Here is an 18,056-nt window from a genome sequence, read left to right on the forward strand (position 1 = left end):
GAACACTGGGGTAGAGGAGGAATTTGTGATGCAACACAAATGTATAATGGGTTACTAGAGATAAAGTAGCACAATACTGACTATAATGGGTTACTAGAGATCTTATGAAGTAACTCTAGAAAAATAATAATAATAATCACCCACACATAGAAGTATGTAAGTGGTGTAAAAAGTATTCTGAGGAATGTTCGTGGTGGTCGCCCTTTCATGGATAATTTAAGAAATATAAGGTTAAAGCGTCGTACAGGACTTGACTTACCCCTAACCAATAAAACTATAAATGCTTAATAGATTTCTTCCACAATGGGTATACATTTTGAAATAAACCCCATACCCTGTTAAATAGGACCAATGATTTGCTGTATTCCCCTACTCAACCATCCCTCCAAAGCATTACGTGTTACTCTTAAAATAATAGACATTTACTGTGTGAATAAATAAATACATAGAGTAACATTAGGGTAGACTAAAATGGAAACAATGCCTTACAATATGGAGAACGTTATCATGTTTGTTTTGTTTTAAACCTTGCAATAGGGGGACATGATGAATTTTGTTTGAGAGTGATCCGTGTGTATAAGTAGTAGTAGATTGAGAAGGTCTTCCTATTGCCTCCCACTCCTCTTTCTATTCTGGTTAGAGACCGTTTGCGCTGTTCTGTGAAGGAAGTAGTACACAGTGTTGTACGAGATCTTCAGTTTCTTGGCAATTTCTCACATGGAATAGCCTTCATTTCTCAGAACAAGAATAGACCTACAAAGAATGAACCTACAAATGCTGATGCTCCAGATACTCAACTAGTCTAAAGAAGGCCCATTTTATTGCTTCTTTAATCACCACAACAGTTTCCAGCTGTGCTGACATAATTGCAAAAGGGTTTTCTAATGATCAATTGGCCATTTAAAACGATACATTTGGATTAGCTAACATAATGTGCCATTGGAACACAGGAGTGATGTTTGCTGATAATGAGCCTCTGTACGCCTATGTAGATATTCCTTTAAAAATCAGCCGTTTCCAGCTACAGTAGTCATTTACAACATTAACTACACTGTATTTCTGATCAATTTTATGTTATTTTAAAGGGCAAAAAAATGTGATTTTCTTTCAAAAACAAGGACATATCTAAGTGACCCCAAACATTTGAACAGTAGTGTACAGTCGTGGCCAAAAGTTTTGAGAATGACACGAATATTAATTTTCACAAAGTCTTCTGCCTCAGTTTGTATGATGGCAAATTGCATATACTCCAGAATGTTATGAATAGTGATCAGATGAATTGCAATTAATTCCAAAGTCCCTCATTGCCAAGCAAATGAACTGAATCCCCCAAAAACACTGCATTTCAGCCCTGCCACAAAAGGACCAGCTGACATCAATGTCAGTGATTCTCTCATTAACACAGGTGTGAGTGTTAACGAGGACACGGCTGGAGATCCCTCTGTCATGCTGATTGAGTTCGAATAACAGACTGGAAGCTTCAAACCATGGTTGCCTGCAAGAAAACACGTGCCATCATCATTGCTTTGCACAAAAAGGGCTTCACAGGCAAGGATATTGCTGCCATTAAGTTTGCACCTAAATCACAACCATTTATCGGATCATCAAGCACTTCAAGGAGAGCGGTTGAATGTTTCAGGGCGCCCAAGTATGTCCAAGCGCCAGGACCATCTCCTAAAGTTGATTCAGCTGCGGGATCGGGGCACCACCAGTACAGAGCTTGCTCAGGAATGGCAGCAGGCAGGTGTGAGTGCATCTGCACGCACAGTGAGGTGAAGACTTTTGGAGGATGGCCTGGTGTCAAGAAGGTGTGTCATGCCAACAGTAAAGCATCCTGAAACCATTTATGTGTGGGGTTGCTTCTCAGCCAAGGGAGTGGGCTCACTCACAATTTTGCCTAAGAACACAGCCATGAATGAAGAATGGTACCAACACGTCCTCCGAGAGCAACTTCTCCCAACCATCCAGGAACAGTTTGGTGACGAACAATGCCTTTTCCAGCATGATGGAGCACCTTGCCACAAGGCAAAAGTGATAACTAAGTGGCTCTGGGAACAAAACATTGATATTTTGGGTCCATGGCCAGGAAACTCCCCAGACCTTAATCCCATTGAGAACTTGTGGTCAATCCTCAAGAGGCGGGACAAACAAAACCCCACAAATTCTGACAAACTCCAAGCATTGATTATGCAAGAATGGGCTACAATCAGTCAGGATGTGGCCCAGAATTTAACTGACAGCATGCCAGGGCGGATTGCAGAGGTCTTGAAAAAGAATGGTCAACACTGCAAATATTGACTCTTTGCATCAACTTCATGTAATTGTCAATAAAAGCCTTTGACACTTATGAAATGCTTGTAATTATACTTCAGTATTCCATAGGAACATCTGACAAAAATATCTAAAATACACTATAGCAGCAAACTTTGTGAAAATTAATATTTGTGTCATTCTCAAAACATTTGGCCACGACTGTACATATCTAACCCAATTACCTCGTACCCCTGCAGATCGACGAGGTACTGGCACCCCATGTATATAGCCAATTCATCATTATTGTTAATTATTTCCTTGTCCTTATTTAATACTTTTTTTCTCTGCATTTTTGGGAAGTAAGCATTTCACTTAGTCTCCCCCTTTGGTTACGAAGCATGTGACACATTTTTTATATATATTTTTTGTTGAACAACTTTATGGAAGCCTATTTTCACTAAAGCATTTCCAGAGCAATATGTGCATTGCACATCAAGCTACTGCCAAAAATAATCTGTGGCAGCAATTCTCCCTAGGCTTTGCCACCACATGTTAATGGTTAAAACCTGGGCATGTATGTTGACATAATTGGAATCCAACCCAACCCTTGTGTATGTCATGACGAACTCACAAATGATTGGACGTGACTGACGTTATGACCAAAGTTATCCTATCTACACGTTGTAGCAAGTTTTGACACTAGAATACATGTTTCTGACTCACCTCGATGACATATAGGCTGTTTTCAAACAAAGAAATAGCTTTTTTTTGGTGCAGTCAATCATTAAAAAGAGTCTAGTCCATGCGAAGGTCTCCTTTACAAGGAGGAAATATACAGCTCTACCCTTGAGAGGCACAGTTTTCAAGTGTCAGCAGGTTTGATCATGACTGAGGCTGCTTTAAAGGCTTTTTATACCTGCCATAAATTATGACTTTGTTTTGGCCCCATATGGTTTGAAAAGCTTTTTCCCTTTTTGGCATTGCTTCTAACTTGCATCAATTTGTCATGGCCTGTCTCGTTTTAGATTTTTCTTTTTTTCGTGGAACGATTAACATGTCCCTCAGCCCGAACCTCTACAACTTTCTGTAATGTTTTATTGAACCCTCATTTAACTATGAAAGTGTCAGTTGATAACAAATTCTTATTTACAATGACAGCCTGCCCCGGCCAAACCCTAACCCGGACATCGCTGGGCCAATTGTGTGCCGCCCTATGGGACTCCCAATCACAGCCAGTTGTGATACAGCCTGGAATCAAACCAGGGTCTGTAGTGACACCTCTAGCATTGAGATGCAGTGCCTTAGACCGCTGTGCCACTCGGGAGCCCAATGTTGTTTTATACTTTCTGGCTCCTTCAGGGTCAAAAGCTGAAGTCTTAAATGGATACTGAGAGATTTGGGGATTTAGGTATTTCTTCTAGTTACACAGAGCCAGATGAACTCATGGACACCATTTGTATGTCTCTGTGTGCAGTTGGAAGATAATTGACGTTAGCTTAGCACAATTCCTGGAAGTCTATAAATGACCAACCACCCAGCTTTGGAGTACTTAGAACAGGGATGGGCAACTGGTGGCCCCACTTTTGTAGGCTTGTGGATAAATAATAATAACAATATACACTGAGTGTACAAAACAGTAGGAACACCTTCCTAATATAGAGTTGCACTCCCTTTTGACCTCAGAACAGCCTCAGTTTGTGCTTCCCACAGTTGTGTTAAGTTGGCTGGATGTCTTTTGTATGGTGGACCATTCGTGATACACATGAAAACTGTTAAGCATGAAAAACACAGCAGCATTGCAATTCTTGACACACTCAAACCGGTGCTCCTGGCATCTAATACCATACTCTGTTCAAAGGCACTTAAATATTTTGTCTTGCCCATTCTTCCTCTGAATGGCACACATACACAATCCATGTCTCAATTGTCTCAAGGCTTTTCTCAAAGGCAATTGTCTACAACAATCCTTCTTTAACCTGTCTCCTCCCATTCATCTACACTGATTGAAGTAGATTTAATAAGGGATCATAGCTTTCACTGGGATATACTTGGTCAGTCTATGTCATGGAAAGAGCAGATGTTCCTAATATTGTGTACACTCAGTGTGTGTACATATATATAAATATATATATCCCTGTTAATGTGCATTTCTCCTTTGCCAAGATAATCCATCCACCTGACAGGTGTAGCATATCAAGAAGCTGATTAAACGGCATGATCATTACACAGGTGCATCTTGTGGTGGGGACAATAAAAGGCCACTCTAAAATATGCAGTTTTGTCAAACAACACAATGCCACAACAGTCTCATGCTTTGAGGGAGTGTGCAATTGAGATGCTGACTGCAGGAATGTCCTCCAGAGCTTTTGCCATAGAATTTAATGTTCATTTCTCTACCATAAGCCACCTCCAACGTCGTTTTAGAGAATTTAGCAGCACGTCTAACCGCAGACCATGTGTAACCACGCCAGCCCAGGAACCTCCACATAAGGCTTCTTCACCTGCGGGATAGTCTGAAACCAGCCACCCGGACAGTTGATGAAATTATTGGTTTATACAACTGAAGAATTTCTGCACAAACTATCAGAAACCTTCATAGGGAAGCTCATCTGTGTGCTTATCGTCCTCACCAGGGTCTTGACCTGACTGCAGTTCGGAGTCGTAACCAACTTCAGTGGGAAAATGCTCACCTTCAATGGCATGGTTTCAACAATACCGGACAGATGGCAGACAGCGTGTTTGGTGTTGTGTGGGCGAGCGGTTTGCTGATGTCAACATTGTGAACAGAGTGCCCCGTGGTGGTGGGGTTATGGTATGGGCAGGCATAAGATATGAGCAACAAACACGATTGCATTTTGTTGATGGCAATTTGAATGCACAGAAATACCGTTATGAGATCCTGAGGCCCATTGTTGTGCCATTCATCTGCCGCCATCACCTTATGTTTCAGCATGATAAACCATGGCGCCATGTCGCAAGGATTTGTACACAATTCTTGGAAGCAAAAATGTCCCAGTTTTTCCATGGCCTGCATTCTCACCAGACATTTCACCCATTGAGCATGATTGGGATGCTCTGGATCAACGTGTACGACAGCATGCTCCAGTTCCCGCCAATATCCAGAAACTTCGCACAGCCATTGAAGGGGAGTGGGACAACATTCCACAGGCCACTATGCACAGCCTGATCAACTCTATGCAAAAGGAGATGTGTCGCGCTGCATGAGGCAAATAGCGGTCACACCAGATACTGTCTGGTTTTCTGTTCCATGCCACTACTTTTTTTTTGAAGGTATCTGTGACCAACTGATGCATATCTGTATTCTCAGTCATGTGAAATCCATAGATTAGGGCCTAAAGAATATATTTCAATTGACTGATTTCCTTAGATTAACTGTAACTCTCAGTAATTTATATATATATAAAATTAGGAACTCAGTCGGGGTCTCAACTTACTGTTGAGAGCTAGAATAGTAGAATCAAGGTACAATTTCAAAATTTGCTTGTGCATCAGCGGTTTTTGTTTGGTTATGACAGTCACTCAATTAGCACATCAGCAAACATTTTTAAGGTTAGTAAGTTAGTCTAGCGGCCAGCTATCCAAACTTGTAGTAATCATGGTCGAATTAATGACCGAGTGGCCCCCATGGATTTTGTTAGTCACTTTCACTCAAATATCATATTAAAAATGGCAAACATTTCTCTCCACTTTATGGCAAAAGGTGTAGAATTGCAGCAAACTTGATTTAAAACTGCAACATTTTCTCTACGCCCCATGGCAAAATGTGTAGAATTGCAGGAAAATAAACTCTAAAACAATTTGTTCTCTCTAATGTCAAGAGGAGGGCCACTAAAATGTTTTGCTCGCAAGGTGGCGGCGCCCCGCAACAACATTTTTCTAGGGGCCCCCAAAAGGCTATGGCTGGCTCTGACTGCATGTGTGGGTATGTGGGTACACAGACCTGCGAGCTACTGCGGACCCTCATGATGAGATCAGATTTTTTTGTGGCCCCCACCCCCATCAAAGTTTACCATTCCTGAGTTAAAGGTCTATTTCCCTGATTTTGAGAGGAGGACCCGGAAACGTCCAACAATTGCGCTAAGCTAACGATGTACTAACGTCAATTATCTTCAAACTACAAGCAGAGACATACAAATGATATCCATGAGTTCACCTGACTCTGGGTTAGTAAAAAAAAAAAGACCTAAATCCCCAAATCTCGCAATACCACTGTACTGTAAGTGGATTTTTTTTCTCCCTATAATATAGATCATATTCCCACACACACAAGCTGACCTTCCTCGCATGCACATTTGGACATGTGGCAACGTGGTGTGGCAGGTAGCCTAGCGGTTAAGAGCACTGTGCCAGTTATCGAAAGGTCGCTGGTTTGAATCCCCGAGTTGACTAGGTTGATGTGCCCATGAACAAGGCACTTAATTTCGCTAAATTACTAACATTTTAGGTATATAATATAAATATATACATACATATATATATATACATACAGAAATACATTTCTGGTGACACACTGACAGTTATTTAGCGCTTTTAAAACAAGTATGCTTATTTCCATATTCACAGGAGGCCCATCTTATCTATGCAGTCTGCCTGGTATGCCATCCCATGTACATTGCAATCACAGATGGCCAGCTCTGTTGGGATGGAGAGATGAAGGGAAGGGAGTGTTCTGGCTTACCCAGGTGATGCAGACCTGGCGTGGTGAGTTCATGGTACCACAGAGAGTGGCTTGGGGGATTAGGACTGACCGACGGAACCGACCAGGCTCATGTTGTGGCTAAGCCACCTGGTCATCAGTGGGGCCGCAACGGTCCATCTGCCTGTCATCTGGTAAACATGTAGGAGGCCAAGGCTATTCTTACATTTGGTGGCAGCAGTGAGATATACAGGCCAGTATCTCTACATCTTATTTGTCTACCTTTCTACTTAAGTGTGAATGTGTACACTCTTCACTGTGGATTTAAATGTACCTTCCTTTAAAATCTGTGAATGGAATTGAACAAACGCACACTTAGGGTAGACAGGTAGAGAATCACGACGTTGCATGTGTCATCATAGAGTTCATTCTTTGTTCCACAAGCGGTCTCATCCTTCTTAAAGCAGCTAGAGCATTCATAACAGTATTGTTGCCTATAGTAGAGTATTTCAACCAAACTTGAGATATTTATTCTGGATTTCTGCCAAATCCATGACAACTATTGTTGTTGGTGGCTGTCAAAAATAGTTTTTAATTTCTGTCTCCGAGTAGGAAGTTGCACAAATGAGAAATGCACAAACAGAGGAAAGAGTGGGAAGAAAACATCAACAGTAAAAATGAAAATGTCTCAGTCTGGCTTGACACGATAGTTTGAACTGTTTGTTTCGGCATCAATATCTTTTAGCTGGAAATAGAGCATGAAGAAGTGAGATAAACAAAGTCATGACATTGTGTAAGTGGTCTAGCTTTTTGGATGTAACCTATTTTGTAAATGACTGTCTCTGCATGGGACTACTATATTGAATATGTTATTCTATAATTGATTGACTAGATTGACTGATGTTTTTTTTAAGATTGTCATTGCTTTATTTGTATGGCATTATAATCATATAGTGAAACTAACTACTGTAAAAGCAGGGATTTTGTCAAAATACCTCGTTTCTATCACACATTCCTTGGGAAGCATTGTCTCTCTTAATTGTTCAAAAAATAAAGAAAGAGAAGACTGGGAAAATGACAAGCTGTCAGACAAGCTGTCAAATATTTTTCTCTCATACACACACACACTAATTAAAAAAAATCTATTTTCCAGATGAATGAAATATTCTGTGAGCAGGGCAATTTGTGGTTGCGATGCACACGCTGGGACAGACACACAGACAGTCATATTAATTTGGTGGATGAGCGCCCAGATTTGAGCATGGTCCATCCATGGCGTTGTCCAAAAGACAGGGTAACAGCTTTATCATATGTGGCATCATTAGCCTGTCTCATTGTCAGGAGGGGAACATGTATCATTAGCTTTAACCCTGGATGAGGCAGTGTATTAGACCTTTTGACTTTCACTGTGCAACACAAAACATGGCAAATACATTGAGTTAGGGAGTGAGGCACAGTTGATTGCGAAATATATTATTCAAAGCTAAACATGGACACACACTTGTGCATGTATACACAGACATACACATGTGCATGTGCCAGCAGGGTGTGGGAAGTGCTGGAGCATGGCCCTCCCCTCTCCCCTCTGCATCAGCCTTCATCTATATTCATGACCTCCCAGAGCGATGGAGGGAAGGAGGAATGGAGAAAGATAAATGATCAGACACACACCTCTCACACATACACTCCTGCCCAGAGGCAGTGTCAGAGGTCTCCCCAGCAAAGGGAAAAGCATTCATTTATAAAGTCAAAATCCCCTGCCCCTTCCCTCCCTTTTCTTACCTCTTATCTGATCACTTCTTATCTCCTCCTCCATCTCTCTTGCCCTCTTTTAACTGTCTATAGCTGTGTATTCTGACAAAAAAGACAACTGTACATTTTTTAACTGCTTGTGATAAGAAATGGCTCGGGGTGCCTGCACACACCCACAAACATACACATACTGTATCGAAATGCACACACACAATGCACACACACATGTACATACAGTACCGTTCAAAAGTTTTAGAACACCTACTCATTCAAGGGATTTTCTTTATTTTTACTATTTTCTACATTGTAGAATTAGTGACAACTTCACAGCTACGAAATAACACATATGGAATCTTGTAGTAACCAAAAAAGTGTTAAACAAATCAAAATATATTTTATATTCTTCAAATAGCCACCTAGCATTCTATCAACCAGTTTCATGAGGTATGCATTTCAATTAACAGGTGTGCCTTGTTAAAAGTTCATTTGTGGAATTTCTTTCCTTCTTAAAGTGTCCTGTTAGCTAGTGTCGTGTCTTTACTATTATTAAATTGAAGACTTAGTTTTTATCCAAGATTCCTGTAATTAGTATTACGCGATTAAACTGAATAATCATGTAACTGTAATTAACTAAGAAGTCGGGGCACCAAGGAAAGTATTCAGATTACAAAGTTATAATTTCTCAATATAACCTTTCAGATATTTTCATATCTGATCAATATTCTTCTGATTAATGATTAATTTATTTTACCTCACGTTAGTCTCATTCCAAATGTCGTAAATTGTTAGGTATCTGCACGAATCCAGTCTTCACTATGAGTCATCCATACATCAATTGTCTTAAATCATTTATTTATTACTAACTAAGTAATTCACAGAAATGCATAAACAAACAAACATGGTAAATGTGGTTACATTAAATTATAGGAAAATGTGCCCTAGTGGGCTGAACCGGCATGGCGGCTTGTTAGACAAAGGGGAAATGGGGGGGTCGACTAAGTCGTCACTACAGAGTTAATTATAACAATTAGAATGCTAATTGTGTCAGTGTGTCATCTTGAACGCTTGTGAAAAGTTTGTGTCTTTCGTAGAATTGTCCGTCTCTCTCCCTCTCTCTCTCGGTTAGAGGGGATAGTTCAAAGTGACGTTCGTTGTATGATGGATGTTTCGGCGGTTGTCGTTCTTCGCGTTCAATGATACCGAATTCCTAGCTGCACACTAGTAATCAATGTCATAGACTTGTTCTTATTCTGTCGGTATCGATAGTCTAAGACTTTAACCACGTGGTATGGTTAAAAGATTCAGCAATGGTCTACAACCTTTGTCCTCCTCTAATGGAGAAAAACTTGGTCTGGTGATAATTTCTCAAAGTTGGGTTTTATTCGGAATGGCAGAAAAGGGCTGTCCCAGGATGTCTGACCCTAACTGGGCTCAGCGGCGGTCCTCTGATTTATTTCAAATCAAATTCCCTTTTTGAGTTTTCCTTCATTAAACAGTCCAAAATCACACTGTAAAATTGTGTAAACAGTATCATACTCACTCATTCATCTTATACAACAATTAGATGTAAACCTCATATCTGAGGCTATTATATAAACAGTGTTATGGAAATGTGGCCACACCATCTTCCATGAGCTTCCCAAGTTGTGACAAACAGACCAGTTCGTAGCTGGATTCTTCACCGATCTTTTACACTTTCTCCGGAACATGAAATTTGTTCGTACCTCAAGTTCTGTGCGGTGGAAGGATTTCCTTTGACCTCTATGAAAGTTTACCCTATCTCTAATACTGTGTGGCCATGAGCCAGGGTCTTCTGAGGAATTTACGACCTCTGACCATAGCAGCCTAGTTGAAGGAGGAAAGGGGGGAGGCAGTTAGAGGGGGATGGGGTTGCTATACTCAAAGAGGCCAACGTCATGACACTAGCTAACGTTATGTGTATGATCTGTGTAGTAATATTATTCGTATCTCAGAGCCATTTGCATTACTAGTTATAACCTAATGTTAGCTAGCTAACATTGAACCTGGTTGATTAGTTACCTGCAGATTCATGCAGGTTAGTAATGTTATGAGTTGGGATAATGGTTCATTGTTTAGTTCACTGTTTAGCTAGCTAGCTACTAGCTAGATACATGTCTAAACAAAATACTAAACTATGCAAGTAACTATTTCAATAGAATGTTTATGATGTCACTGCGACAACTGTTGATAGATTAGCCAGTTGCTTGACTGCTGTTGTTTGGACAGAACGCTTAGATCAACCCTACTCCTCGGCCAGAGCGTCTAGTGTGCGCTCTGAACGCAACGAGAGCTAAATACTCCGAATTTACAAAAGGCCAATCTGACAACGCTCTGAATTTACGCACGCACAGAGTACACTCTAGCACTCCAGATTACATTTTCATACTCACCCGTAGTATAAGCCAGCCTTCAGTCTTGAAACCTTTGGTTGTTTAGTACATAGCCTCACATGTGAATCCTTAAAGAGATGGATGGAGCTAAAGCCTAAGAGGGTGTAAACGATGCTGAATAGGTGTAGACAAAGAAGAGCTCTCCAGTAGGTACCAAAACATTCAAGGTCCATTTTCTCAAAAGTGAGGTTACAAGTTTATAAACTATCAAAGCAGAATTACTTTCCCATTGTTCCTCAACTGTAGTGTATGTATACCATTTTCTAGCTTTGAGTCTATACTTTTATCCAATGTAAAAAAACACAATTTCAAATGTTGCTACATAAGACCGAATCGAGCCCATGTGTGTGTGAAATCTTGTGAAAATGTGGTTTTATTCTTTGTCAGGCTGTGAGACTCTGAATGTATTAGACAAAGACGGGTCTCTGTAATACACCACGTCAGTTGTGGCCAAAAGTTTGAGAATGACACAAATATTAATTTTCACAAAGTCTGCTGCCTCAGTTTGTATGATGGCAATTTGCATATACTCCAGAATGTTATGAAGAGTGATCAGATGAATTGCAATTCATTCCAAAGTCCCTCGTTGCCATGCAAATGAACTGAATCCCCCAAAAACATTTCCACTGCATTTCAGCCCTGCCACAAAAGGACCAGCTGACATCATGTCAGTGATTCTCTCGTTAACACAGGTGTGAGTGTTGACGAGGACAAGGCTGGAGATCACTCTGTCATGCTGATTGAGATCAAATAACAGACTAGAAGCTTCAAACCATGGTTGCCTGCAAGGAAACACGTGTCATCATCATTGCTTTGCACAAAAATGGCTTCACAGGCAAGGATATTGCTGCTAGTAAGATTGCACCTAAATCAACCATTTATCAGATCATTAAGAACTTCAAGGAGAGCGGAAAGGTTCATGCGTTGTGATGTGACAAGGTAGGGGTGGTATACAGAAGATAGCCCTATTTGGTAGAAGACCAAGTCCATATTATGGCAAGAACAGCTCAAATAAGAAAAGAGAAATGACAGCCCATCATTACTGTAAGACATGAAGGTCAGTCAATACAGGAAAAATCAAGAACTTTCTTCCAGTGCAGTCACAAAAACCACCAAGTGCTATGATGAACCTGGCTCTCATGAGGACCGCCACAGGAATGGAAGACCCAGAGTTACCTCTGCTGCAGAGGATAAGTTCATTAGAGTTACCTGCCTCAGAAATGGCAGCCAAAATAAATGATTCAGAGTTCAAGTAACAGATACATCTCAACATCAGCTGTTTGGAGGAGACTGTGTGAATCAGGCCTTCGTGGTCGAATTGCTGCAAAGAAACCACTACTAAGGGACACCAATAAGTTGAAGAGACTTGCTTGGGCCAAGAAACACATTAGACTGATGGAAATGTGTCCTTTGGTCTGGAGTCCAAATTTGAGATTTTTGGTTCCAACCGCCGTGTCTGGGAGACGCGGTGTGGGTGAACGGATGCTCTCTGCATATGTATTTCCCACTTTAAAGCATGGAGGAAGAGGTGTGATAGTGTGGGGGTGATTTGCTGGTGACACTGTTTGTAATTTATTTAGAATTCAAAACACACTTAACCAGCTTGGATAGCACAGCATTCTGCAGCGATACGCCATCCCATCTGGTTTGCACTTAGTGGGACTACAATTTGTTTTTCAACAGGACAATGACCCAACAAACCTACAGGCTGTGTAAGGGCTATTTTACTAAGAAGGAGAGTGATGGAGTGCTGCATCAGATGACCTGGCCTCCACAATCCCCCAACCTCAACCAAATTGAGATGGTTTGGGATGAGTCGGACCGCAGAGTGAAGGAAAAGCAGCCAACAATTGCTCAGCATATGTGGGAACTCCTTCAAGACTGTTGGAAAAGCCTTCCTCATGAAGCTGGTTGAGAGAATGCCAAGAGTGTGCAAAGCTGTCATCAAGGCAAACGGTGGCTGCAATAAAGAATATATTTTTTGTTTGTTGATTTGTTTAACACTTTTGTGGTTACCTCATGATTCCATATATGTTATTTCATAGTTTGATGTCTTCTCTATTATTCTACAATGTAGAAAATAGTAAAAATAAGAAAAACCCTTGAATGAGTAGGTGTTCTAAAACTTTTGACCGGTAGTGTACATGAAGTAAAACACACACACACACACACACAAACTCAACTTAAGTCGGAAGTATACATACACTTAGGTTGGAGTCATTAAAACTCGCTTTTCAACCACTCCACAAATTTCTTGTTAACCAACTATAGTTCTGGCAAGTCGGTTAAGGACATCTACTTTGTGCACCAACAATTGGTTACAGACATATTATTTCACTTAATTCACTGTATCACAATTCCAGTGGATCAGAAGTTTACATACTCTAAGTTGACTGTGCCTTTAAACAGCTTGGAAAATTCCAGAAAATTATGTCATGGCTTTAGAAGCTTCTGATGGGCTAATTGACATAATTTGAGTCAATTGGAGGTGTACCTGTGGATGTATTTCAAGGCCTACCTATAAACTCAGTGCCTTTTTGCTTGACATCATGGGGAAATCAAAAGAAATCAGCCAAGACCTCAGAATTTTTTCTTCTACTTTTGACCAGGGCCCATAGGTTGCCATTTCGGACATAGCCTCAGAATACTGCCTATGAGGAGGAAAAGCAAATTGGTTAAGATGAGACAGGCACGATCTAATTAGGGTATTTATGTAGCTGGGTCTTTAGTTTGGAGATATCCAAACTCAGTAGGAGAATCCTATTCACGTATGCTGAGTGATTTAGCATTGCCCATGCTGTCTATTAAACACCTCTCTTCCAGTTAATTACTGTTATTCATCCCTTATCAATGAGAGCTGTGGTGTAGGGCCACCTGGCCGTCTTGACACTCACACACACATACACACATAGACAAAAACACAGACAGAAAGATGTGTACATATACACAAACACACACGAACAAATGTGCTATCTCATCTCACACCCCTCTCACAGCATCCTACGTCCCACCTGGACAAGAGAAATACCTTTGTAAGAATGCTGTTCATCGACTACAGTTTAGCCTTCAACACCATAGTGCCCTCTAAGCTCAACCTCCAAGTGCCCTCTCGGTGCAACTGGGTCCTGGACCCCAAGTGTTGAAGGTAGGCAACAACACCTCCGCCATGCTGATCCTCAACACAGGGGCCCCACAGGGGTGCATGCTCAGCCCCCTCCTGTACTCCCTGTTCACTCATTACTGCGTGACCACGCACATCTCCAACTCAATCATCAAGTTTGCTGATGACATAACAGTGGTAGGCCTGATTATCAACAACAATGAGATGGCCTACCGGGAGAAGGTGAAGAAATTTGTCTTGGCCGCTAAGACCTTCCAACTTTTACAGATGCATCATTGAGAGCATCTTGTCGGGCTGTATCACCGCATGGTACGGCAATTGCACCGTCCGCAACTGCAGGGATCTCCAGAGGGTGGTGCGGTCAGCCCAACATATCACTGGGGGCACATTGCCTGCCCTCCAGGACATCTACAGCACCCGGTGTCACAGGAAGATCACCAAGGACAAAAAGATCATCAAGGACCTCAGCCACCCAAGCCACGGCCTGTCCACCAGCTACCATCTAGAAGGTGGAGACAGTACAGGTGCATCAAAGCTGGGACCAAAAGACTAAGAAACAGCTTCTATCTCCAGGCCATCAGACTGTTAAACAGGCACCACTAGCCGGCCTCCGCCCATTACCCTGCCCTGAACCTTAGCCACTGTTACTAGCCGGCTACCACCTGGTACTCCACCCTGCACCTTAGAGACTTCTGCCCTATGTACATAGACTCATTGAACAGTGGTTACTTTAATAATGTTTACATTCTGTTTAACCCACTTAATATGTACATACTGTATTCTAGTCATGGCTCATCCTTTAACTTTTTTATTTTATTTTACTGGATTATGGGTGTCTTGTTTTTTTTTTTTTGCTCGGCATTACTGCACTGTTGGAGCTAGAAACACAAGCATTTCGCTGCGCCTGCGATAACATCTGCAAATCTGTGTACGCGACCAATGAACTTTGATTTGATTAGGAGGGTCTTCCTGTGCCTCTGACACCTAGATGTTGAGTCTCTCATTAGAACCTGCTGTGTAAGGGCCTGTGGACTAGTCTCACCTGAGCCTATGTGAGCAGTACAACTCTCCCCTCACTCTTCCTCTCTTCTCCCTTCCAGCCCTCCCTCTAATCCTCTAACATCTCCCAGCCCACCCTGCAATCCTACCATCACATCTCCTCCTCCCCTTGCCCTGGTGTCCCATGGCAACGCGCTAATTAGACCCTGCCACGGCAACAGAGGCGGCGTCGTGTCTCTTCCTCCTCTCTTCTTCCTGTACCTGTCACACCAGCAGCTCCACCAGCCCCATGCCTGCGGGTAGTGTGTGGGGGCAGATAGGGAGGGGAGTGTGGGCGCTGAAGAGACAGGGGAATGTGGGGGCGGATGGGGAGGAGGGAGCGAGAAGGCCACTGCATGCCACTCCCCACGGCCACTCCAAAAACGCCTGCCAGACCTCCTGATCGATTGAGGCGCGCTTTGGGCTGACGCCCTGCGAGGTCTCATAGATAAATGAGACACATCTGAAAGTGAAGAAAGAGGGGGAAGGAGAAGAAACAGATTTGTGTCACTTTTGTTTGAGGGAGGGAGGGTATAGGTAGTCTAAGACAGGTGGATTACGACCAAGGCCAACGCAGAGGAGTTTAATTGACTGATTAGCTATGTATAAAAACAGAAATGTACAGCCCTTTTATGTTATGGGGATACTCATTAGTGTTTAGTAAGCTCTATATTGCTTCACTAATTTGAGAGTCTTTTCCTTATTGTCTCATGGATGCTTACATTACTTTGATATGATGAAAAGATGGAGACAGAGAGGAAGAGGGAGAGAGGGATGTATTGTAGATAAAGAAAAAAGTGTTGAAAGGAAAAGGAGAGAGGGCCACAGACATGGGAGAAATAGAAAGAGGTGGAGAAAGCAAGAGCAGGAGGTAGAAGGACACAGATAAGGAAGAGCGGGAGTGAGGAAAGGGGGTGACAAAAGAGCTCTAGTATCATCCAACAAATGTAAACGCCTGGAGTTTGCTAAACGGTATTGGCACATCGATTGGAACCGGCGCTATGGTCAGATGACATGAAAATAGAGCTCTTTGGCCATGCACAGTGGTGGGCTTCGCATCGAAATACAGATGCATTAGCAGAAACAAACCACATACCTAGTGTAAAATATGGTGGTGGATCTTTGTTATGGGGCTATTTTGATTCCACTGGTCCTGGGGCCCTTGTTAAGGTTAAAAAAACCACACACACACACACACACACACACGAGAATACCTCCACACTCTTAGGCTGCAGACACAAATAAACAGAAACATATCCTACAAGTCCAATAAAGTGAAAACACATTTCATAAATACAGTGCCTTGCGAAAGTATTTGGCCCCCTTGAACTTTGCGACCTTTTGCCACATTTCAGGCTTCAAACAAAAAGATATAAAACTGTATTTTTTTGTGAAGAATCAACAACAAGTGGGACACAATCATGAAGTGGAACGACATTTATTGGATATTTCAAACTTTTTTAACAAATCAAAAACTGAAAAATTGGGCGTGCAAAATTATTTAGCCCCCTTAAGTTAATACTTTGTAGCGCCACCTTTTGCTGCCATTACAGCTGTAAGTCGCTTGGGGTATGTCTCTATCAGTTTTGCACATCGAGAGACTGAAATGTTTTCCCATTCCTCCTTGCAAAACAGCTCGAGCTCAGTGAGGTTGGATGGAGAGCATTTGTGAACAGCAGTTTTCAGTTCTTTCCACAGATTCTCGATTGGATTCAGGTCTGGACTTTGACTTGACCATTCTAACACCTGGATATGTTTATTTTTTAACCATTCCATTGTAGATTTTGCTTTACGTTTTGGATCATTGTCTGGTTGGAAGACAAATCTCCGTCCCAGTCTCAGGTCTTTTGCAGACTCCATCAGGTTTTCTTCCAGAATGGTCCTGTATTTGGCTCCATCCATCTTCCCATCAATTTTAACCATCTTCCCTGTCCCTGCTGAAGAAAAGCAGGCCCAAACCATGATGCTGCCACCACCATGTTTGACAGTGGGGATGGTGTGGTCAGGGTGATGAGCTGTGTTGCTTTTACGCCAAACATAACGTTTTGCGTTGTTGCCAAAAAGTTCAATTTTGGTTTCATCTGACCAGAGCACCTTCTTCCACATGTTTGGTGTGTCTCCCAGGTGGCTTGTGGCAAACTTTAAATGACACTTTTTATGGATATCTTTAAGAAATGGCTTTCTTCTTGCCACTCTTCCATAAAGGCCAGATTTGTGCAATATACGACTGATTGTTGTCCTATGGACAGAGTTTCCCACCTCAGCTGTAGCTCTCTGCAGTTCATCCAGAGTGATCATGGGCCTCTTGGCTGCATCTCTGATCAGTCTTCTCCTTGTATGAGCTGAAAGTTTAGAGGGACGGCCAGGTCTTGGTAGATTTGCAGTGGTCTGATACTCCTTCCATTTCAATATTATCGCTTGCACAGTGCTCCTTGGGATGTTTAAAGCTTGGGAAATCTTTTTGTATCCAAATCCGGCTTTAAACTTCTTCACAACAGTATCTCGGACCTGCCTGGTGTGTTCCTTGTTCTTCATGATGCTCTCTGCGCTTTTAACGGACCTCTGAGACTATCACAGTGCAGGTGCATTTATACGGAGACTTGATTACACACAGGTGGATTGTATTTATCATCATTAGTCATTTAGGTCAACATTGGATCATTCAGAGATCCTCACTGAACTTCTGGAGAGAGTTTGCTGCACTGAAAGTAAAGGGGCTGAATAATTTTGCACGCCCAATTTTTCAGTTTTTGATTTGTTAAAAAAGTTTGAAATATCCAATAAATGTCGTTCCACTTCATGATTGTGTCCCACTTGTTGTTGA

Source organism: Oncorhynchus tshawytscha, linkage group LG08 (genome assembly GCF_018296145.1).
Source record: "Oncorhynchus tshawytscha isolate Ot180627B linkage group LG08, Otsh_v2.0, whole genome shotgun sequence".
Lineage (NCBI taxonomy): Eukaryota > Metazoa > Chordata > Actinopteri > Salmoniformes > Salmonidae > Oncorhynchus > Oncorhynchus tshawytscha.